We start from the raw sequence: 25,653 nt of genomic DNA on the forward strand, positions 1-25,653 counted from the left end.
ACATAAACAGAATTAAGGGTGAAAACCAGATGATTACCTCAATAGATGCAAAAAAAAGCATTTGATAAAATTCAAAATCCCTTCATAATAAAAACACTTGACAAACTAGACACAGAAGGAGTATACCTCAAAATAATAAAGGCAGTATATGACAAACCTACAACCAATATTATACTAAATGAGGAGAAGTTGAAAGCATTCCCCCTAAGAACTGGAAGAAGATTAGTATGCACACTTTTACCTCTCTTATATATCATAATACTGGAAGCCTTGGCCAGAGACATAAGGCAAAAAAAAAAAAAAAAAAAAGACATTTTTTGGAAAAGAAGTCAAATTATTTCTGTTCACTGATGATATGATCTTATATCTAGAACATCCACAAGACTCCACCAATATCTCTTACACTTGGTAAATGAATTCAGTAAGTATATTGGTCCATTCTCATGCTACTATAAAGGACTACCTGGCTGGGCGCGGTGGCTCACGCCTGTAATCCCAGCACTTTGGGAGGCCGAGGCGGGTGGATCACGAGGTCAGGAGATCGAAACCATCCTGGCTGACACGGTGAAACCCCGTCTCTACTGAAAAATACAAAAAATCAGCTGGGCGTGGTGGCGGGCGCCTGTAGTTCCCGCTACTCCGGAGGCTGAGGAGATTGGCTTGAACCTGGGAGGCGGAGCTTGCAGTGAGCTGAGACCACGCCACTGCACTCCGGCCTGGGCGACAGAGCAAGATTCCCTCTCAAAAAAAAAAAAAAAAAAAAAAAAAGGACTACCCAAGATTCTGTAATTTATAAAGGGAAGAGGTTTAATTGACTCACAGTTCGGTATGGCTGTGGAGGCCTCAGGAAACTTACATTCATGGCAGAAGGGGAGGCAAACACAACTTTCTTCACATGATGGCAGGAAGGAGAAGTGCCAAGCACAAGGGGGAAAAGCCCCTGATAAAACCATCAGATCTCATGAGAACTCACTCACTATCACAAGAACAGCAGCATGGGGGTAACCACACCCATGATTCAATTACCTCCCACCAAGTCCCTCTCACAACGCATGGGGATTATGGGAACTACAATTCAAGATGTGATTTAGGTGGGGACACAGCCAAACCATATCAGTAAGGTTTCAGGATACAAAATCAATGTGCAAAAATCACTAGTATTTCTATATACCAATTATGATCATGCTGACAACCAAATTAAGAAGGCAATCCCATTTACAGTAGCTGCAAAAAAATAAAATACCTAGGAATATATTTAACTGAGGAGGTGAAATATTTCTACAAGGAAAACTACAAAATATTGATGAAAGAAATTGTAGACGACACAAGCAAATGGCAAACTATCTTATTTAATGGATCAGAAGAATTAGTATCATTAAAATGACCATAATGCCCAAAACAATCTACAGATTTAATGCAATTTCCATCAAAATGCCAACATCGAGTTTCACAGAATTGGGGAAAAAAATCTTAAAATTTATATGGAACCAAAAAAAATCCCAAATAGTGAAAGCAATCCTAAGCAAAAAGAACGAAGCTGGAGGCATCACATTAACTGACTTCAAGCTACACTACAAAGCTACAAAAACACCATGGTACTGATACAAAAATAGACACATAGACAAGTGGAACAGAATAGAGAAGGCAGAAATAAAGCAGCATACCTATAACCAATTGATCTTCAACAAAGTCAACAAAAACAAGCTAATGGAAAAAGGATCCCTATTCAATAAATGATGCTGGGAAAACTGGCTAGCCATATGCAGAAGAGTGAAACAGGACCCCTATCTCTCATCATAAACAAAAAGCAACTCAAGATGAATCAAAGACATAAATGTAAGACTTGAAACTATAAAAATATTAGGAGAAAACCTAGGAAAAACTCTTCTGGACATTAGTCTAGGCAAAGAATTCATTACTAAGACCTCAAAAGCACAAGCAACAACAACAAAAATAGAAAAATGGGACTTAATTAACCTAAAAAGCTGCTGCACAGCAAAATAAATAATCAACAGAATGAACAATCTTCAGAATGGGAGAAAATATTCACAAACTATGTATCCAACAGGGGACTAATATCCAAAATTTACAAGGAATTCACATGACTCAAGAACAACAAAAAATCCAAGTAATCCCATTAAAAAGTGGGCAAAAACCATAAAAAGACATGTCTTCTCGAAAGAAGGCATACAAATGGCTAACAAACATATGAAAGAATGCTCATTATATCACTAATCTCAGAAAAATGCGAATTAAAACCACAATGAGATATCATCTCACACCAATAGGAATAACTATTATTAAAAAGTAAAAAAAAAAAAAAAGATGTTGGTGAAAATGTGAAGAAAAGGGAATGCTTATACACTTCTGGTGGCAATATAAATTAGTATAACAATTATGGAAAATAGTATGAAGAATTCGCAAAGAACTAAAAATAAACTACCATTTGATCCAGCAATCACACTACTGGATGTATAACCAAAGGTAAAGAAATAATTATATCAAAAGATACCTACACTCATACTTATCTTAGCACTGTTCACAATAACATATGAAATCAACCTAAGTGTCCATCAGTCGATAATTAGATAAAGAAAATGTGGTATATACACCCAGCGTAATACTATTCAGTCATAAAAAGAATGAAATCATGTCTCTTGCAGCAGCAAGGATGGAACTGGAGGCCATTATCCTAAGTGAAGCAATTCACAAATAGAAAGTCAAGGCCGTGGCACGGTGGTTCACACATGTAATCCCAGAACTTTGGGAGGCTGAGGCGGGAGGATCATGAGGTCAGGAGTTCGAGACCAGCCTGGCCAATATGGTGAAACCCCATCTCTACTAAAAATACAAAAAAAAAAAAAAAAAAATTAGCTGCATGTGGTGGCAGGCACCTGTAATCCCAGCTACTCAGGGGGCTGAGGGAGGAGAATTGCTTGAACCCGGGAGGCAGAGGTTGCAGTGAGCCAAGACTGTGCCATTGCACTCCAGCCTGGGCAACAGAGTGAGACTCCATCTCAAAAAAAAAAAAAGTCAAATACCAAATGTTCTCAGTTATAAGTGGGAGCTAAATAGTATGTATACATGGACATGGAGTGTGGAACAATAGACATTGGAGACTTGGAATGGTGGGGCGTGGTGGTGACAGATGAGAAATTACTTATGTACATTATTCAAGTGATGGCTATATTAAAAGCCCAAACTTCAATACTATGTAATATATTCACATAACAAAACTGCACTTATACCCCTTAAATTTATAAAAAGAAAAAAATTAGGGCCTACCCTAATCGAATATGACCTCATCGTAACTTGATTACATCTATTGTCTGTTATGTTTCAAAATAAGGTCACATTCACACGTACCAGGGATTAGGACTTCAACATATGTTTTTGGGAGGCCCACTTCAACTCATAGTAGTCCCCATCAACAATTCCAAAGCCCAAATCATGATCTCACCCTTAAAACTCTGCGTCAAACTTTCCATTCAGTTCATTCATTCATTTATTCAGCATTGCTAGGCTTAATTGTTGGTGCCAAAATAAGACAGTGAAAATCAAGAAAAACCATGAAAATCATTTGTGCAAGTCTGAAAGCATTTTATATGTTATCACATCCGCCCATTCCCAAATCCAAACAATGATCAAGTCTTGCTGACTTCATTTTTTGAATACGTCTCACATCCATTCCTTTTTTTTTTTTTTCCAATTCCACCTCTACCTTCATCTCTGGAGTCCAAATTCTCATATTCTCCTGCCTGGACATCTGTAATAGCCTTCTAAATGCGAATCACATTTAATTCTCATTCTGTCTAATGAGTTACTACTCTAAGGTTAGATTTCCTCCTACAACCTCCCTCCCTGCCCAGACTTAAAACACTTCAATGATTTTCCAATATTTTTAGAGTAAAGCCTAACTTGAGTTGGGCACAGTGGCATGTGCCTGTAGTCCCAACTACTTGTGAGGCTGAGGCAGGAGCATCTTTTGAGCCCATTCACTTGAGCCCAGGAGTTTCAGGCCATCCTGGGCAACATAACTCATCTCTTTAAAAAAAAAAAAAAAAAAAGAATAAAGCCAAACTCCTCAACATGGCTGATGAAACTCTGGGTGGTGGACTTTACCCACTTGTCTAGCCTCGGCTCACACCATACCCCACCCCTCACTTCCTCAGCTCCAACCACATTGGTCTTCTTTCAGTCTCTCAAATTTTAAAATGTGACAGATTGCTAGGGAATCTTGTTAAAATGCAGATTCTGGTTAAGTCAATCTGGAATTGTGCCTGAGAGTCTGCGTTTCTGATTAGCTCCCACGTGGTACAAAGGTTGATGGTCCAAAACTCTGTTTGAATCCGAAGGTTTGCCAGTTTCCGTGCTCCCTTGGCATATGCTTTTGCACATGTTCCTGGCTTTCCTCAACACTCTTTCCTCTTCTCTTCACTTGAACCCGTTGTTCAGATCTCAATTATTATCTCTTCTCGTGGAAGTCTTCTCTGACCTTCCTGACTAGGCCAAATCCCCCCATTCCCAGTGCGAAGTCTCAGGGAACTCTGTCTCTCCTTAGCACTTAGCATAGTTAAGTTCTATGTTTTCTGTGCACATTTTAAAAATCATATATTTGTCTCTCCCAAGACCATTGGCTCCATGATGGAGTGTCTGACTGTTTCTGATTGCCATTGCATCCCCAGAGTCCACATAGCATGGGGTTTTCAGATGAGACACTTAATAAATATTTGTTGAGGCACTTGGATCTCTCAAGTCGCCCACTTGGCCCTCTTCCAGTTGTACGTTAATTCCTGCCATTTGTGGTAAAAACTTTTTTTTTTTTTTTCGAGACGGGGTCTCGCTCTATCGCCCAGGCTGGAGTGCAGTGGCGCCATCTCGGCTCACTGCAAGCTCCGCCTCCCCGGTTCACGCCATTCTCCTGCCTCAGCCTCCCGAGTAGCTGGGACTACAGGCACCCGTCACCATTCACTCCTGCTCTAAAATTTGCCTTGGTCACTTCCTCTGTTTTATGCCCCTCTGCCGAATTCTTTCCTCTTAGGAGGCAAGACTCGAGTTTGTTGCAAACTCTTTGGATTCGCTGCTGCCACATGACTTAGATACGTTCCGTAGTGGTAAGACACCTCTATCCCTTGCCTTCTTTGGCTGGAGGCATTTCACCCCTGTGTGTGGTTTCCTTAAAAATAAATGGATGGATGAATAAATAAATAAATAAATATTTGTTGAATGAATGAATCAGTGGTACCGAGTTCTTAACAGGCTTTTCTTTTACTAACAGGGTAAAAGGATGATTTAATTAAGTTGCCCTGTGGATGTTTAGACTCTCTATAAGAAAATGGCTTTGGTTTCCCCAGACTGTTCAGCAGAGATTCTGCTGCTTCTATTCTGGGTTGCTTCTGATGTTAACAACCTTTGCACACACTCTGGGTTTGTTTCTGCCTTGTGGCTGCTGAGCTCAGATGGTGACCTGGGGTTAATAAAATCATGTCTCTGCAAGCAAGAGAGAGCCTCTCTGGTTATTTCAAATAGCGGGGGCTTGATTGTAAGGTTGTATGTGGAAATTAGGTAGATGGGATCTTAGCTGGGTAGGCAGTCCACTCAGACAACAGAGCACTACAAGGTTGCCTGGAGTTAAATGCAGCTCTTGAGGCAGCTCTTGTCACTGTGTCAATATTGCAAGTTGATTGCTCTCTGGTGTCTGGCTCCACCACTAAGACAGCTCAGCTGTTCTTCCTGTCCCTGCATTACTTGGAGTATCCTTCAATTTCTGTTTTTGCCACTGCTTGTTCTCTCCCAATATGAAGTGCTCATTCACAGTTTCCATCACTTTCTGGTTTCTGTGGCATCACTGCATCTGCTGGCTGCCTTCTTAGCTTTTACTCCCTGGTGTCTGCTGCTCGTATTCTCCATATATCTTGCATTCAAATTTTATTGCTTTGTTTAATCACAATGTGGTCTTTTTCTGATTCTCACGCCACAAGCCTAGGCCACTAACAGGCCCATATCATCATATTTGCTGCCTATGAGCTTGATGCTCTCCTGGTCCAAGCAGGCCTGAGAAGGACAGTATGCTTACATGCAGCAGCGTGCTGGAGATCCCCAAGAGCTGATTGTTAAATATTTAGGAAATTGATGAGCCCAGTTAAACAGCTGGTAGCTTGAAATCAGCCAAAGTAGGAAAATTTACACCACAGAAATTGGCAAAGGATATATATGTCGGGGCCCCATTTTTCCCTACAGAGCCAGTTTCCCAACACATGAATAGAATAAAAAACAAGGCTCCACTCCAAGGAAGCATTCAGAGCCATTTCCCTTGGTTATGTGGTTGCTATTCCAAGGCTTCCCTAATGGGGCAGTATGATCAGCAAGTCCCTTACACGGCTAGTTCAGTCTAACATGGTCACTCCCAGGACTTCCAAAGTAGACACAGACACCTTTCATTGCTGTTGCTACCCAATTGCTGCTATACTTATGTTTTAGAATGAGTTTCTTGGGAAACAAAGTCTGAGATGAGAATTTGTGTGCAGAATCTTATTAGGGAGTGCTCTTGGGTTCAACTCTTAGAGGGGAGTGGAGGTACGATTATACAAAGGGAGGAGTTCAGCTGTTATGCAGTCACCAAAAAAGACATCAGGCAATTCCATCAGGAGGACCAGTTGTTAGATGAGGGCTGAGGGCTGCCTGTCGGAGCAGCTCTCTTCAGAATAGAGTGAGTCCCAGGGAGAAACTCTGGGCGGAGAACCATCAGCCACCAACACTCCCAGTGCCTGGGGGAATGAGCGTCTCAGTTTTGAAGGGGAATCTGTACAGCTCATGCATATTCACTTATATGAAGGGAAAAAAGTATAAGAGTTATTAAAGTTTCTTTAGAACATATTAAAGTTGTTTTCATTAAGTTCTTGAGCAGGAAAGCTTTGATAATTTGATAACAAATCTCTAAGGGTTGTAATTCTACTTCTATATCTTTCTGTTTTTCAGAGCCCTCATCTCCTGAAAATACGGTGACCCCAGTTTCCTCACCAGGAGGATCAGAGGACAAAATCACTGACATTTCATAGTATCACACTTACCTATCTTAATCTTCCGTGCTTAACTCTGCCCTTCTCTCCACTCAGGGCATTCCTGTCTTCAGCATTAGGTGTAACAGACTCAGGATTACATAGTGCTTATGCTGCAGACTTTTTCCCTTTACCTTCACACCCCTCCATCCTGGCATTGGTTTTAATGTTTCTCACCCCTCCCTTTCTGGCAGGCCTCTTGTACTTTTTTGTAGATTGACTTGCCAAATTACAGATTTGGTCCTTCCAAGAAGTGTAACCTTAGAGAAACCTTGGCAGATATGGCACTTTAAGGATGGTTACAAGTTCTTTGACTTTCTTTCCATCAGGAGATTGGATGGGGGTGGGACGTCTATGGCCTTTTGCCTTGAAAATGTGTGGCTCAGTGACTGCTTTAACAGTAGAAAATGGCGGAAATAATATTGTACTACCTGTTGAGCTCAGCCTTTAAGAAATTAGCAGGTTCTATTCTGGTTCTTAGAAAACTTTCTTTAAGAGCCCTAAGCCATGTGAGAAGTGCAACTACCTGAGGCCTCATGCCAGAGAGGCCAGCATGGGTGCTCTGGTCCATGGCCCCAGCTGAGCCCAGCCTGCCAGTCATCCCTGCCAGGGTGCCAGACACGGGCATGAAGCCACATTGGATCCTCCGCGCAACATATCTGCCAGCCAAATACCTGAGCAACCTCAATCAATGTCTCATGGAGTGGAAAAATCACCCAGGTGAGTCCTGCCTGAATTCCTGATACACAAGATCTTAAGATAAATAAAACAAGTCCTGCTTTAAGCTGCTAACGTTTGAATTGATCTATTACACAGCAATAAATCATGGAAACATCAGGTACATAGCATTCTAAATCACTGACCAAGATGATGCTGGTATTTTTTTTCTTTTTCTTTTTCTGTTTTTTTTTTGGAGACAAAGTCATGTTTTGTCACCCAGGTTGGAGTGGCGTAATCACGGCTCACTGCCTCAACTTCCCAGGTTCAAGTGATCCTCCCACCTCAGCCTCCTAAGTAGCTGAGACTACAGGCACGCACCACTACACCCGGCTAATTTTTGTATGTTTTTGTAGAGACAGCGTTTCACCATGTTTCCCAGGCTGGTCTTGATCTCCTGAACTCAAGTGATCCACCTGCCTTGGCCTCCCAACGTGGTGGTATTTTCTTCATAATTGTTTAATGAATGCTGCAACTAAGTGTCCCAAAATGTATTGCCAATTTAAATATGTAGTTCAAACTTCACTGAGAAACTAAGAGGCTAAGTTCTCTTTCTGTTATGTGCCTGGACATAAAGACGTATGTTTGGAGATGGCAGCCTTTTTTTCTGTTAGATGAGTAGATATGGAGAGTGCCAGGTACTCTTCTTTGTGTTTTCTCCCCTCTTTTCCCTTTCCCTTGGATTATAGTCCTTTTGATCCAACTTATATATAACCTTATAGAAACGAATAGAGGGTTAAAAGCTGTGGTGTTTGGGGCCTCCTTCCCTCCTTTCAGAACACAGTGTAATCCTAGGACTTATGCCATTTACCCTTTGGGAGATGTATCTCTCCACAAGGACAGAGGGTTAGATTTTCAATTCTTGGGGACAATAAGTTTATTCATTTGAAGCAAAGCTCCAAAAGTCTGACCTTGCTAAGAAGATGCTATTATCCGATCTCCTTCCACTGGGGAGAAATCACTTTTCAATAACAAATTTCTATTGTTTTTACAAAGAGAGAATATAATTTTTACTAAATTACAATGAACATGATGTAGACTTTATGGAAGGAAATAGGATTGAGAAATTATCCCTAAATGAAATCAGACAATGCACAAAGAGAACATAACTTGTGCATACAGAGGCTTTGTTCCTGTGAGCCTTGCTATTGTAAAATCTCACGTAGTCAAAGAAGCAAAGATACTTCAAGCAGAATCCTGAGAATTCTTGTAATTTGCTTTCTAATTCTGCATTCCCTGCCCTTCCCTGGTGTGCTTTTAGGTAAGCATGGAGAAGATGAATGAACACATAGGGAAATAGAACAGAAATGTTAACTACACTGTTCACAAGAGTAACTCAATCACACTTTCTTATGTGCATTAGAATTATAGAGGTGAAGAGGGATTTGATTCCAATCCCTCTTTTACTCATTAGGTAAAAGGAGGCACAGAGAATTTAAATGACTTGTTCAGAATCACATAGCCAGTTTTTGTTAATTGGGATTAGAAAACCAGCAATTGTTTGTACTATGACTACATCAACTCCTACTTTAATAACAATATTTATCCTTTCCAGAATATTTGTTGACCTCTATCTAATATAGGGTACTGTGGCAGTCACTGGTTATGAGGAGCTGAATAAGACAGAGACAGCCCTGGCATCATGGAACTTACTCAAAGCAATCTGGTGGGACAGTAAAAAATGGTCCCATTCAATGCGATATGGTGCTAATAAGATGACAATCAAATGAAACTTTTCTTAGTATAGTCTTACTTATTGAACTGATGGGAGAGCCAGCATAGTTTCCTTCAGGATACTCTGATTCCCTAACATTCTAAGGGGAGAAAATTTACTCTTGGATCCTGCTTTTATTAAAGAAGTTAGAGATTAAGTTTACAGACTTTTTTCTGTTACTTTGCTGCAAGATCTGTCCTTGTTCTCACAGAAGCCTGGAGGCTGGTTAGTCAATCTCAGTTCTTCCTGCTAAGGTTGAGTCCTATAAACGCTTGTTAGTCTAATTTAGTTGTCAAGGAGGGCCACTTTTTACCCAGCCTCTTTTGGTTTAAACTCTTTGTCAAGCAGAACTGATTGAAACAAATAGAAAGAAAGACAAGTTGCTATTTTAATATAGAACATTTTGGTTTGTTAGAATTAGTATCTGGAAAAAGATTCCAGAGCAACAGAAAGATGCGACTCAGTTATACTTCCTGCATAAACATCTAAGCAGCAACAATTGAGTAAGAAACACATGTAAAGACAAGATGGGATGGGAATGTATTAGGATAAGCCACATGGAATTCCCTATATGCAACAATTTTGACCTACAAAAATGGCAGTGTTCTATAATTGAAATATGTTCTATTGCATGTATCGAAATCAGTTCGATTTAGTAAATGTTCATGTTTATTTTTGAGCAACGGCCTTGGGTAATTTTATCGCTGCATGACTCAGTTTCCTTACTTGAAAAGTTGGTATAATAGATGTTGTTTATTTATTTATTTACTGTTAAAATCAATTCGGCCAGGCGCGGTGGCTCACGCCTGTAATCCTAGCACTTTGGGAGGCTGAGGCGGGTGGATCCCGAGGTCAGGAGATCGAGACCATCCTGGCTAACACGGAGAAACCCCGTCTCTACTAAAAATACCAAAAAATTAGCCGGGGGTAGTGGCGGGCGCCTGTAGTCCCAGCTGCTTGGGAGGCTGAGGCAGGAGAATGGCGTGAACCTGGGAGGCGGAGCTGGCAGTGAGCCGAGACGGCGCCACTGCACTCCAGCCTGGAATTCCAACAAACTTAAATGTGGCAGTGAGAACCGCTTAGGAGATACATGTGGCCTTCTGAAATATGCTGAGTGGGGAACACTGAGCTGTATCACCGCTGTGCTATAGTTGATTCACTTAGTTGGTCCTGTGGGTGCAATCTGCTGTTCTGAACACTAGCCCTTGTACCGTTGTCAATATCTTTGCTGGCCCAGTTCCCCGTTATGTATCGTGCTGGCTAAAATTTTATCCACCCTTTAAAGTTGATTCCAAATACTACCTGCTCCATAAAACCTTTCTTAAGTCCACCCCCTGCCAGCCTTGCATGTTGTTTTGAAGTTCGATAACATATTGCAGCAGGCAAAGTAGAAATAGCAATGGGCTGGGGACCACACCAAGCTCCAGTTCTGTGCAAACCAATAGCATCGGAGCATGTATACTCATAATCAGTTTTTGTTGAATGGCTGCATGACTGACTAAATGGATGAATCGGTTGCCTTGGACGAGAAACTTTTGGAGCCTTAATATCTTTATCTGTGGAATAAGGTCATTATAAAGAACTTCCTTTCCCTAAAAGTGGTCCTTGAAATACCTGGTTCTTATTTAATGGTGAGTCTCGTCCTTCTATCGGAACCAGAATCACTGGGGGCCTGAGAATCTGTGTTTAACATATACCGTTGGTGATCATTATACTCAATAAAATTGGAAAAGCATTGAACTGGTGGTTATCTGTTCAATCAAAGCAATGTGATGGCAGTTGCAAATGTATGACCTTGTTTATAAAGATGAGAAATTCCTTTTTTTTTTTTTTTTTTGAGATGTTGTCTCACTGTTTTGCCCAGGCTGGAATGCAGTGGTGCAATCTCAGCTCACTGCAACCTCTGCCTCCCAGGTTCAAGTGATTCTCCTGCCTTACCCTCCCGAGTAGCTGGGATTATAGGTGTGTGCCACCATGCCCAGCTAATTTTTGTATTTTTAGTAGAGACGAGGTTTCATCATGTTGGCCAGGCTGGTCTCGAACTCCTGACTGCAAGTGATGCACTCACCTTGGCCTCCCAAAGAGCTGGGATACCAGGCGTGAGCCACCACACCCAACCAGAGAAATTCTTTTTGTTAAAGGAACGTGGAAGAAATCTCCTGGTTGAAAAAACATGTAAGTAGTGGAAAAAACCTGAAATACTCCAGGAATATTAGGATTGTCTCCAGGTAGAGTTAAGTTGGGGCAGAGTGAGAATGACACATATGAATATCATTAATTATTCACATATCCTTCCCCTTTACAGTCAATGATTATGCATTAATTACCTGGTCATCTGGCTAAGCCAAGCACTGAGGATAAAGGAATGATTTTTGCCATAACCTTTTTATGTAGATGTGGCCTTTATTATTATTCATCCTTGATGATGTCAGCTCCAGAACCAGGAACAGAAGCCCTCGGATGTAATTGAGTCCTATTTCCAAAATACTCCACGGTCCCACTGTCTTCTTACAGAGTCTGGAACTATGAATTGGAACTTCTTGCCTGCCTGCCTGCCTGCCTGCCTGCCTGCTTTCTTTCCTTCCTTCCTCCCTCCCTCCCTCCCTCCCTCCGTTCCTTCCTTCCTCCCTTTCTTTCTTTCTTTTTTCTGATGGGGTCTTGCTGTGTTGCCTAGGCTGGAGTGCAGTGGTGTGATCATAGCTCATTGTAGCCTTGACCTTCTGGGCTCAAGAGATCCTCCCAGCCCAGCCTCCCAGGTAGCTAGAGCTATAGGTGCATGCCACCATACCAGCTAGCTACGTATTTTTTAATTGGGATCTATGGATTCTGTTTTCCATAGGAACAACTCTCTGAATTTTATAAATGAGATCGGTGGGGAAGAATGAGATTTTCTTTATAGGGTTTTTTTTTTTTAAGCTATCTTTGCTGTAATGTACCAAATCTAAGTGAGGATTACAAGTTATGTTACAGGTTTTTGGACTGAAAATCTTCTAAAGATAATAAGTCACCAGCCATGAAGACTTTATTCCTTCCCAAATCAGTATTCAACTTCAGACGAATTTTCTAGTCATCAAAGAAAGAGTGGACGTGCTGTGTTTCTGATTAATTTTCAGTGGCTTTCTTGTTAGAAAAACTAGCTTCTATTTCTGACTGTATCACTGAGCCACTATGTGACCTTAAGTATGTTAAAACGCTTTGGGATATCTTGGTTTCACATTCTGTAAAGTGGAGATAAAATATATCGCATACATCTTTCAGAAACAACATGAGGATTAATGAGATAATGTTATTAGGCATATTAAAGTCACTCAACTTTTTTCATACTTAGATTTCTAAATCATTTCCTAATACTAAAATAGGGTCATGTATTAAAATAGAAAGCAAACGACTATGGAGGATTAAGATTATAGTGAGCTGTCATAGTTATTTCCCAAAAAGAATGAACAGATGACAAATAGGATTATGAAGCTTCTATATATAAATCCTATATATAAATCTTTCATTTTACTTTAATTCTATGTTTCACTAATACTTTGGAAGAGAGAATCTTTTAGAGTTCAAGGAATCTTGATCCATATGCCAGGCTGTCTGCTTAATTTAAAAATTACCGAAAGGAACTAAAACCTTACATTGTCAATAATAATTTGCTTTACTGGGTAATGAGGGTGTTATCCCTAAGCAAGCATTCAGCCCAGAGCCCAGCCCCTGGTAGAGTGTTATCTCTGGGACAACTCGGTCCTTGCTGGAGGAAACCCATGAACCAAAATTCAGAGGGGCTATCCATCACTGCTGGCTCATCCATCATGCTGTTGCTCCACCTTGAACAGGGAATTTGCCTGCCATGAATTTCATCATTGGCTGTATTTCCTAAGTCGAGGCTGGTAATCAGACAGGGTCACCCTGCAATCCCTCCTGGTGAGTGAGGCATCACGTGGCTGCATTTCTCTTCTGGATTGATGGCATTTCCCAGCATCTGGAGGTTTTAAAGGTATGAAAAGCAGCTTAGAAAAGGCCAAGGGAGCAGCTCTGCTAGCACATAAGTGGACACAAACAATAGGAATTGGAGATTGGGTGGGAGGAGAGGGGCTGGAGGGTGGAAAAAAGAGGGAAGAGAAAAAGCAGAAAATAAAAAGAAAAAAAATAAGCCAAGTGGGAGGAAGGAGATCACAGAATTCTACATAAAAGTAGGGATAAAGGCCAGGCACGGTGGCTTGTGCCTGTAATCTCAGCACTCTGGGGCCAAGGGGGGGATCACGAGGTCAGGAGATCGAGATTATTCTGGCCAACGTGGTGAAACCCTGTCTCTACTAAAAATACAAAAATTAGCCTGGTAGCAGTGGCACGTGCCTGTAATCCCAGCTACTCAGGAGGCTGAGGCAGGAGAATCGCTTGAACCCGGGAAGCAGAGGTTGCAGTGAGCCGAGATCATGCCACTGCACTCCAGCCTGGGCAACAGAGCAAGACTCTGTCTCAAAAAAAAAAAAAAAAAAAAAAAAGTGGGGATAAAAGGAAAACAGCACAGATAGTGTGATAAACCAGAAAGTTACAGAAAGTTACTTACGTTTATATTTACTGAGATGATAGGTTTGGGAGGTGGCAAGTCGACCTGTACCTATTTTCCCAAGAGTGTTTCATTTTCAAGCTGTTTACTTATATGTACCCCATTGGAGCCTTTCCATAAGATAGGCCAATATTATCCCTTTTTCATATGTTAAAATAAAAGAGGCCGGGCACGATGGCTCACGCCTGTAATCCCAGCACTTTGGGAGGCCGATACGGGCGGATCACGAGGTCAGGAGATGGAGACCATCCTGGCTAACACGGTGAAACCCTGTCTCTACTAAAAAATACAAAAAATGAGCCGAGCGTGGTGGCAGGCGCCTGTAGTCCCAGCTACTCAGGAGGCTGAGGCAGGAGAATGGCATGAACCCGGGAGGCTGGAGCTTGCAGTGAGCCGAGATCGCGCCACTGTACTCCAGCCTGGGCAACAGAGCGAGACTCCGTCTCAAACAAAAAAAAAAGAGAGAGAGAGAAAAAAAGCTTAAGCTTGTAAATTTGATGCAATCCCATTTGTCTGTTTCTGCTTTTGTTGCCTCTGTGTATCCAATAAATCATTGCCCAGATCAATGTGATGGAGCTTTTCCCTTATGTTTCCTTCCAGTAGCTTTATAGTTTCAGGTCTTATGTTTAAGTCTTTAATCCATCCTGAGTTGATTTTTGTATGTGGTGTAAGACAAGGGTCCAATTTCATTTTTCTGCATATGAGTGTCCAGTTTTCTCAACGTCATTTATTGAAGAGACTATCCTTTTTCCATTGGGTGTTCTTGGCACCTTTGTTGAAAATCAGTTGACTATAAATGCATGGGTTTATTTCTGTGCTCTCTGTCCTGTTCCATTGGTCAATGTGTCTATTTTTATGTCAGTACCATGCTGTTTTCAGTAGCACAGGATCCAGCTAAGACTCTGGGAGGGGCCCTAAGAATGTGATTACATCATCACATATTGTTGTAAACTTTACAAGAGAAACTACAATCTTCAGACTGGTGCAATCTCTTTCCTTTCTGACTTCCCCTTCATCATGGTTCACCTCATGCTGGGTGACATTGGTCATTTTTGGCAATTGGCTGAGGGAAGTTGAGTTGCGGATGCATTTAGACAGAGCAGAATACATTTGGGGGCTTCTGGTCACTTCCATGTATGGTTAAGTTGTGGCTAGTTGTTCCGAGGTGGGAGTAATTCCTAGATGTGTCTCATGGAATCTGGTTCTGTTAGCAGAAGAGAAAGAAAGCTTGGAATGGAGGGCATTAGAAACTAGTTTGGGGAAAATTTTTCCGATCATCAAATGTGCAAAATTGCAAGCAAAGAATTCGCTTGTTTTTGAAGCCTCATTAAAGTGGAGCTTCCCTTTTGCAGCACATTGTAATGATAAGTACCCCATTTTTCCTTTTTTGATGGGGATCCGACAAAACAGAATTTACTATAATTCTTGTGTTTATAAAGTAAAACGAGTCATAGAAATACAAGTACATCTAAATGTGAAGTTACTTTTTAAAAATAAATCCCAACTATAATATTAGAAAAGCAATTTCAGTCAGTCATATTAAAACTAATTTTTAAACTCCTTTTAGAAAATATTATGAAACTGTTACCATATAAATATATCAATGAATATGTAGCAAAAAATGTAGCGTGAAAAGTGTCAGGCAGAATAAAAACATCTTATTTTTCAGAATTTCTTGGTATTTGTGGCTTTTATCAACTTCTAAATTTTTTTATTTTAAAATATTTTATTTATTTATTTATTTATTTATTTATTTATTTATTTATTTATCTTGAGACCGGGTCTCACTCTGACACCCACGCAGGGGTGCAGTGGCATGATCTTGGCTCACTGCAGCCTTGATCTCGGGGGCTCGAGTGATTTCCCACCTCAGCCTCCTGAGTAGCTAGGGCTATAGGCCCATCACCACCACATCCGGCTAATTTTTTTTTTTTTTTTTTTTTTTTTTTTTGAGATGGAGTCTTGCTCTGTCGCCCAGGCTGGAGTGCAGTGGCGCAATCTTGGCTCACCGCAAGCTCCGCCTCTTGGGTTCACGCCATTCTCCTGCCTCAGCCTCCTGAGTAGCTGGGACTACAGGCGCCTGCCACCACGCCCCGCTAATTTTTTTGTATTTTTAGTAGAGACGGGGTTTCTCCGTGTTAGCCAGGATGGTCTCTATCTCCTGACCTTGTGATCTGCCCGCCTCCGCCTCCCAAAGTGCTAGGATTACAGGCATGAGTCACCGCGCCCGGCCACACCTGGCTAATTTTTTGTATTTAATTTTTTTAATTGCTCTGATTTTATTTATCATATAAGTATTTCCCTTTATACTTAATTTTAGATTAATAATTGGGTATTTTTCTTAAAGAGGGTCTCTAAATCATGTATAATCTTTAGTTCCTACAAAACCTGGACTGAATCCTGAAAAGATCAGATAAATAGTTTTTCTAAGGTCACATAGCAATTGACGAAAGAAGCCAACAGAGCACAGAGCAGCTGTGCTATCTTTGGCCTTCTGCCCAGTACCTTAGTCTTTCTCTAGCTTTAAAGAAATGTTAAACACAGTGCTACATTGGATATGCATTCCAGAAGGTATTCACATATTTAAACTGATGTCACAAAATACATGAACATCAGAAGGATGTGACCCAGAAAGACATGATTAATAATTCAATATTTTTATTAAGCGGCAAATTTAGTTATAGAAAGATATTAAGTAAAATAAAAAATTAGCAGCATTTACTGTTTGTTTTACTTTTATATGTAGATGAGTAGAGTACAAATGTATATTCAACAGGCAAGAGGCATAGCATCAAACCTGAAATCAGAAGGTCTTGATTAAAGCCTCCCTTCCACTTCTAAGATGCCTGGAAATGTGGTAGATTTGGTTAATTGTCCCCATAATTATCTCTCTTTTTCTTCTTGAGTTGTAGCCCCCCAGCTGGACTACATTCGCCAGCCTTCTCTAGGTTAGGAGTAGCCATGTGGCTAAGTTTGGTTAATGGGTTGCAAACTAAAATGATGTGGGCAATTGTGTACAATGTCCTTAACAATAAGACGCTTCTTCCTAATCTTCTTTCCCCTTCTCTCTGGGTTGGTGTGCAGATGTGGTGGATCCTGTTTTTACCTAATGACATGAGCAAACCCAAGGGAACAGCAAGATAGCAGCCTGGGCCCTCAATTTCATGACATCTTTTGACTGTTTCAGGAGAGAAAAATAAGGAATAATTTTTTTTGAGCTATTGCATTTTCAAAATCTTCTCGTAAAAATAGCTTAGCTTGTGCCCTAACCAACACATTGAAATATGGGCAAGTCACTACCTCTCAAAACTTCCATTTCCTCACATGTAAAATAAGGGCGATAATATCAAGCCTGGCAACACATGTAGCTGCTCTGAGTATTAAATAAAATCATATAGATCAGAGATGAATACATTGCATAATATAAAATGTTATTTTATATTTTAGTATTGCAGCTGCCAGAGGGGAGAAAATAAGATGAAGGTTTTATTTCTTATTTTGTACATAAACTTTTTATTTTAGAATAAGCTAAGATTAATAGAGAATTAGCAAAATAAGTAGTGAGTTTCTGTATACCCCTCATTCAGTTTCTCTAATGTTAACCGTTTACATTTTCACGACAGATTTGTCAAAACTAAAACCCAGCGTTGGTACTTTACTACTTAGGTTATTTGTATTTCACTAGTTTTTCCATAAATGTCCTTTTTCTCTTCCAGGATCCATTGCAGGAGATAATATTGCATTTGTTGCCATGTCTTTTAGTCTGTTCTGTTCTGAATACTTCCTCACTCTTTCTTTATTTGTCATGATCTTGACGAATTCAGGGAGTACTGGCCAGGTATTTTGTAGAAGGTTCCTTTGTTTGAGTTTGTGTTTTCATGATTAGATTGGGGTGATTGAGGTGGGGGGAGGTGTATTAGTCTGTTCTCACATTGCTGTAAAGAAATACCTGAGACTGGGTAATTTATAAAGAAAAGAGGTTTAATTGGCTCATGGTTCTGCAGACCGTCCAGGAAGCATGGCAGCTTCTGCTTCTGGGGAGGCCTCTGGAAGATTCCTGTCATGGCAGAAGGCAAAGGGGAGCCAGTGCTTCACATGGCCAGAGCAGGAGGAAGAGAGAGGAGGGAGGTGCCACACACTTTTAAACAAGCAGATCTCACTATTGCAATGACATCTCCAAGGGGGATGGTGATAAACCATGAGAAACTACCCCCATGAGCTAATCACCTCTCACCAGGCCCCACCTCCAGCAATGGGGATTACATTTCAACATGAGATTTAGATGCGGACACAGATCCAACCCATATTGGGGGAGGATTTTATTTTTAATGAAAAGGGTAATTCAGAATAAAAATGCAGTGTGTGTGTGAGAGAGGAAAAAAAACCTCCTTTTCCAATTTGATTTCCTTGTCAACTCTAACTGCTATTCTAGTTAGCATGCTCCTGTCATAGAGTAGAATTGCTTACTCAAGCTTTATGAGGTACCTTTGAGAATCACCACAATGCATTCAGCCTCCTGTCTTTGTCCTGATACCTCTGGAGAAGACTGAGCTGCTCTCTGCTGCTTCTTTGTCACAGTCATTATGGAAAGATGTCTAAAAAGCACTGGGTTGTGAGTCTGGAACTTGATGACAGATAGACCAGTGTCTAGTCCAGTTGGACAGAAAAGAGTATATTTTAGAAAAACTGTCCATTGACAGCTTCATACCACAGAGAACTGATCAGCAAATCCTCAACACATTGGGATGGTTTTATTGTTATTGTTTTGTTTTTTTAGAGTGAGGGAGGGAGGTAAGAAGGAAAGGAGAGAGGGAAAGAGGAAGAGAGGACTATTACAAAAGCAAATGTGAATTGTAGATGAGAAAAGAGATGGGACTTGGTGAATTTAGAATCTTAAGGAAAAGTCTAGATGAACAGGGAGATTAAAATCTTTTCTTGGATGCTGACCTATAGTTTCAGTCCCCAGATACAATAAGGAGAAAGCAGTATTTTGACTGGGACAGGAATTAACCTATTTCTTTCTATATTTACTTTTCAAGTTGAGCAAGATCTGGGAAAGGGCCTGCTAACAAGTTTTATTTTTACTATTTCAAACAAAGATATCTATCTTGAATGGCATTAGACTTACAAAAAAATTTAGTGTGTTATTTCTTTCTGGCTATCCAAGATCTTGATTATACAAAATTCCCATCAGAACACACTCCATCTCTCTCTCTCCTATACTTATGAAAAAATATCTAAATAGAGAAAAATATGACTGAAGAGAGCTTAATTTTCATTAAATTTCAGGATCCCTTCTTTCAAGAGCTCTTTTAGCTAAATGCTCAAATCCAATCTGTGGGTAGCTCTCAGTATCTGTCTTTCTTTTAAGGTCCGGCTCTGCAAATCTTGTCCTGGCCTCCAAAGACAACAACTCAGAGGGCACTTAATGTATTTAAACTTAATCTTTGTCCACACACTCCTTTCTCTACACTTGGCTTTCCTCTGACCATGTATCTTTTTACTGACCATTATTTCTCTACTTCTCAATAATCCCCCTGCCCAACTCTCTCTTCCTTCAGCCTCACAGCCCAGTCTTCACCACACTCTGCTGAACCTTCTTAAATGCATGTCTATTCCATCCATTTCTTTCTATCTCTATTGGCAGGGTCTGGTACAAGCCACTACTGCTTTTCTCCTGGACTAATTCATAATCTCCAACAAAGCTAGAGTGTTATTTCTGAGACATAATTCTCTTTGTATCAGTTCTACATGCTTTAAGCTTTTCATTGGCTTCATTTTTCTTTCCTTGAGGGCAGTCAAAATTCTGGAGAAAATTGCTGATAATAGATGTAGCCCTGTTAGATCTGGTTCACCCTTATTTTCCCGGTCAGAGCTCGTTGCATTCCCTCCTGCTGTCCTTATTCGCCATCTCTCCAGCTGCTTTTCCCCCTTGTCCTTCCCATCTCTCTCCATCATTGACACTGTAGTCACTCCTTTTAGTCCCTGGAGGATTCCCTGGTTTTGCTTTCTCTTCTCAAGGCTTTCAGTCAACACTCTCCAAATCCCCCTCCTTTTCCTCCTTTAGGATACTATGCTCTCGTTCAACCCCCAGGAAAATCTTCCTGACCTCCTCTTCTACTAATTTAGGTTGGTTTTCTCCACTGTGTGTCCATAGAACTCTAACTTTCCCTTTAGTAAATCATCCTTTTTTGTGATTGTTCATGCGCTTGTTTGTATTTCTCTTGATATTTAACTCCTTGTTAAATAGTTTGTAAATAAATATCTTAACCATTTCAAAGATGTACACATCCTAGAACCTCTCATGAACCACATTACAGAGGAACAGAAGATTCATTTGAGTTATGAAATATGGCAAGTAAATGGTGGAAGGATCTATTACCTGTTGTTGTTGTTTTTGATACGGGGTCTCTCTCTGTTATCCAGGCTAGAGTGCAGTGGTGTGATCGTGGCTCACTGAAGCCTCCAACTCTTGAAGTGATTCTCTCACTTCAGCTTCCTGAATAGCTAGTACTATAGGTGTACACCACCAGGCCCAGCTAGTTTTTAATGCTTTGTAGAGATTGGGTCTCACTATGTTGCCCAGGCTGGTCTTGAATTCCTAGATCAAGTGATCCTCCCATCTCAGCCTCCCAAAGTGCTGGGACTATAGGCATGAGCCACTGCATTTGGCCCTGGTTTTCCTTCTTAGTGCACAAGTTTTCTTTTACTACATACATATTATCGATGACTGCTCCATATTGCACTGTAAAATAGCTGCAACCTATAGGAAAATGTAGCAGTTTCTTTTTGATAGTATACTCGGAATTTAATTTTCTCTATTCCTCTTACCTACCCTAAGCGAGGGCCCATAGTAGAAGGCACTGGATGTTGTAGTTTAACAAGTTATGATACTTATGTAGAGAATTAAGCATGCCTGGGATTACTCACAGAAAAATGACTGGCTGTAACCAACAACCTCGATTTTGTTATATGCCTGCATAAGTAGTTATATTCTTTTTTTTTTTTTTTTTTTTTTTTGAGACAGAGTCTCACACTGTCGCCCAGGCTGGAGTGTAGTGGTGCAATCTTGGCTCACTGCAACCTCCACCTCCTGGGTTCAAGCGTTTCTCCTGCCTCAACCTCCTGAGTAGCTGGGACTACAGGCGTGTGCCACCACGCCCAGCTAATTTTTGTATTTTTAGTAGAGATGGCGTTTCACAATGTTGGCCAGGTTGGTCTCGATCTCTTGACCTCGTGATCCACCCGCCTCGGCCTCCCAAAGTGCTGGGATTACAGGCATGAGCCACCAGTGCCTGGCCAGTAATATTCTTAAATTGATATCCAAATGCAGTTAACTGTAACAACTGTGAGAAGGGTTGCATGCTTCCAGAACGATGAATTATACATGAAGAGAAAAGTACAATTGTCAATTTTGGTAGAAATTTTAAAAAGATTTAGAATCTCTGATTTAGATGTGATAAAGGTTTCTTCTAAACACTTGACTCTTATGTTGAACCTTCAGTGTGTCTACACTTAACATTTCTATTCCTTTGCCTTCCATTTTCGTGAATGTTGATATGTTTGATTATGAGTCTCTCGCCTTTGAAAACATTATGTATTTTCCCTTGACAATTTCTAGAGGAATAGTCTTCATTTTAAGTTATAAAACTGGTTTTAAGTTTAATCTTGACAAATTTCCTTTTGGAGCTAGAAATCTAGATGTTGTTCTTTGGAAGCTATTGAATATAATTAACAAATTTCTGTCATCTCTACGTATATCTACTCACATTTAGAGATAAAGTGCAATTATACCTATTTATAGTGTTATGTAACTAGGAGCCCGAGTTTTATCCCAACTGAACATAGTGAATTGTGGAAAAACGCATAAGAATGTTTCTGTGTTTTTATCACGGCTATGATTGACTTGCTCTGACAGTCTATCCTCCTAATAAATGCAATATTACTGCTAAAATGTCCCCATTCGGCAGAAATGCATAAACAAGGAAGGGAAGTAATGTAATTTTAGTTTATATTTACCTTTGACTTGTGGTTCCCAGTTTTGGATGGCGGCCACAAAAAGCCAAGCAAATTCCCAGGACGCCAGGCCACAAGGCAGTTTCCGGCAACAGCAAGTGATTGCAGCTTTCTTAGAACTTTCCAAATATAACTTCTTCATAACAAGTATTTAAAGGCAAATAGAGTTACATTCTCTTGCTTATGAACATCTATCTTATAAACATCTGTTAAAAGAAAAGCTTTAGACAAATTAAATGTAACAGCATTTAATTGAGCAAAGAACTGTTTGTGCGTCGGGCAATCCTCAGAACCAGAACAGGTTCTTAAAGACTCCTGAGGCTGCCACATGGCTGGTTAATGTTTACAGACAAAAAAAAGGTAATTGAAGAACAGAAGATGGAAGGAGGGATACAGACGGCTCAACTAGTTAAAGCTTGGTATTTGCCTGTTGAACCTGGTTTGAATAGCTGGCCACCTGTGATTGACTGAAGCTCTGCTGCCGTGATTGGCCGAGACTCAGCTATTTGTTACAAAGGCAAATTCCTAAGTCAGGTTTTCTGTTTGTTTCCCTATTAAGTTAAGTCGCAGGTTGTCATGTAGGGCTCATATGGAGACTTCTAAAGCTTAAATTTAGTTTGATTTAACATATCTGTTATGTGCATTTTCCTGTTGCTGCTGCCATGGTGCTCCTCTCCCTCCCTGGTGTTGGGGACTTTCTTATTCTGTTGGTCCAGCTAACAAAATCCTGTGGCTGTTCAAACCCTTCACACATGCCTGCCACCTCCCCCTTTCCTAGTGCCACTGCTGGCGCTAATTGGTCTTGTCACCCCTCTTTTCTTGATGCTGGAGTAGTGTTGAGTTTCATAACTCTGGGCTTATGGACATTCCAGATAGAGTACGAACTGGAACTCTAAATGTGTTTTCCTTTGGGAATTCACATGGTAAACCACCTTATTCATTGTGGAAGGTTGAATGGTTTTTTTCCTCTGCCTTAGAACTAAATCGTTACACGATAATGGTTGTGTGGAAAGTGTGTTAAACACTGACTTAGGAAGGGTGGATAGTAATTTGTGAAAAACTGGAATTGCCTGGGCCTCCAGCACTATTCATATTTATGTAGTATCTATATTAATTTAGTAACAAAATGGATTATGATTTTAAGAAACGTATCAGTTTTGAAACAAGCGAAACTACTATTCTATGAGTAGTGTAGGGGCAGAAAGATGTGATCCCTTTTTTTTAAAATCAATTGTAAGGGTAACAATCAACACTCCTATAACAAAAACAGGTTAACAAGAGAAAAGCATAACAAATTTATTTAACCAAAGTTTTATGTGACACAGAACACCTCAGAAATGATGACTCAATGAGCTGGGGAAAATGGCCTACTTTTATGCTTAGGTTTGATGAAGAATGGACAGCCACGTAGAAATGTGATTGGACAAAAAGAGTACATCTAGTGGTAATAGACTGAGAGAGGAAACATAGCAAGGTCTGTCTGTTCAGATTCTTCTAGATGTCTCTGGGTAGCATTTCCCCTGAACCCCACTGTATGGGGCAGAACTCCTCTGGAATGAGGGTCTTCAAGGAAGAAAGGAGAAGGCAGAGAGTAACCTTTCTGGGTTTTATGGTTTGCTTTGAAGAGAGGTTCTAGTTTCTATGACACACCTTAAGTAAGAGAAAAATCCTGGGGTTGGTGTGATGGCTCATGCTTGTAATCCCAACACTTTGGGAGGCTAAGGCAGGAGGATCACTTGAGGCCAATAGTTTAGAACCAGCCTGAGCAACATGGTGAGATCCTTTCTCTATTTAAGTATATTTTTTAAAATTAAAAATTAAAAAAAGGAAAGAGGAATTCTGGTTTCTATTACTTGCTTTGAAGCAGAAAGAGGGATGGGAGACAGGAGGTCAGAGAGATTTTTGGTTCTGCGCTGCTTCTGAAGTCTTTCCATTTTCTTTAGTTCAAAGTACTCAGCATACCACAATGCCATACTTTGGGGCATCATTGTCTGAGTTTGCAAAATAGTATAGCAATCAACTCAAAAGTAAAACACAAGGTTCGGTCGACTGGCATTTGAGTAGCCCTGTCCCATGTTTACAAAAGTGTTGGAATTCTAGAATTTTGCCAAAGGATACTTATGTGACAAATGCAGAATCAAGATGACTGGGAATAATTTTCAATTTGACCTTTCCCTTTTACCACTCCCATCTCTAAAACACATACATTTGGAAAGCAGATTTAGAAATATTCAATGTTTTGTCAGGTTATCTATGCTTAAAAATTTATTTTTAAAGGAAATGTTGTCTATTGAGCCTGAATCACTATGCTCTTCAGGAATTTAGTAACAAGTAATTGGATGTGAAACAGAAGGTACAGGTGGTTGGGGAGGTCCTGTGACTTCAGGAATGAAGATGAATTTCATTAATTAAAATGAAATACTCAAAGTGGAAATCACACAGGAAATAAATTGTTAGGGGAAATAGAAACTTCTTTGGTAAGAATTAAGTGATTAAGTGACTGAAAATGGTCTATCATATAACCATATAATTATATGGATATTTTTTCTTTGATGAAAGGAAAACTGGTGATTTGGGAACTAAAAATGGGGGAACAGAGTGGGGAGAACAAGCTAGGTATAGGAAGGATTTTTATTCTGCAGCCAAAATCTTCCAATTGATGCCTTATCCTTTTGAAAGAATTATGAGGATTACATTTTCTCTAAAAGATGAAGTTTCAGTACATGATTCATGTCTTTTACTATTCGACTTTTACACTCTAAATTTATTCACTTAATAAAAGCAGCTCTACAGAAGGGTACCTTCAAAAGTATCAGGAGAATTATGAGTAGCAAGAAGATGGGACAAACTGAGAAGAAGCAGGGCAGGGAGGGAACAAGAGGAGCTGAGTGCAGAAAAGAAATTACTTCTTAGTACAGAAACATCTGTTCACAGAAGAGAAAAAAGCGGGAGGGGCACCAAGCTTACAGAAAGGAAATCAAAGTCAAAATACCATGCCAAGCTAAAGAGAAGGCACGATTCAGAATCCAGGAAACTAGGTCTGGATTTAATGAATTTAATTTTCAAAGATTCAAGTGTGTATCAAGAGACTCCCACAGAAAAAGGCCAGGAAGGGTAACCAGAATTCCAGGCCAGCTGAACTCAGTTCCAATTATGGAGTGCCTGGAAAACACACCATGGGCCAGAAACTCTTCTGGGTTCATAGTGCAGAAGACACAGTCAGAGAGGTAAGTTGGCATGTGTGGGTGTCTAAAGGTTTAAGTGACAGAAGGGACAAACAGGGTAAGGTGTGAGTAGGCGGAGGGGAAGAAAATATCTCTTTTTCTACTCATCTTAGGTTCATGGGTGAGGCCCCTATAAGGCCCTTGGCTCCAAAAAGTTTTGCTGAAAATTACCAACATAAGGCAGATTGATTAATAAAAGAAAAGGCATACAAATTTATTTAACATGTATACAAGAGAGCTTTCAGAATGAAGACCAAAAGATACAGAAGAAATTGTCCATTTTTACGCTTAGGCTTAACAAAGTGTGGACAGCCATATAGAAACAGGATGGAACAAAAAGAGTAGACTCTAATGTTAGTAGAC

At 40.2% G+C, this 25,653-nt stretch overlaps 1 long non-coding RNA gene across 1 annotated transcript in view; it reads left to right on the plus strand.

Annotated features, from left to right (window-relative positions):
• LOC134809228 (uncharacterized) overlaps positions 1 to 25,653 on the plus strand; it is a 57,671-nt gene that overhangs the window by 17,300 nt on the left and 14,718 nt on the right. Inside the window, exon 2 of the long non-coding RNA XR_010154418.1 lies at positions 6,979 to 7,778. This is a non-coding gene — a long non-coding RNA (uncharacterized LOC134809228). The remainder of the gene's footprint in view (positions 1 to 6,978; positions 7,779 to 25,653) is intronic.

Source organism: Pan troglodytes, chromosome 22 (genome assembly GCF_028858775.2).
Source record: "Pan troglodytes isolate AG18354 chromosome 22, NHGRI_mPanTro3-v2.0_pri, whole genome shotgun sequence".
NCBI classification, from domain to species: Eukaryota; Metazoa; Chordata; class Mammalia; order Primates; family Hominidae; genus Pan; species Pan troglodytes.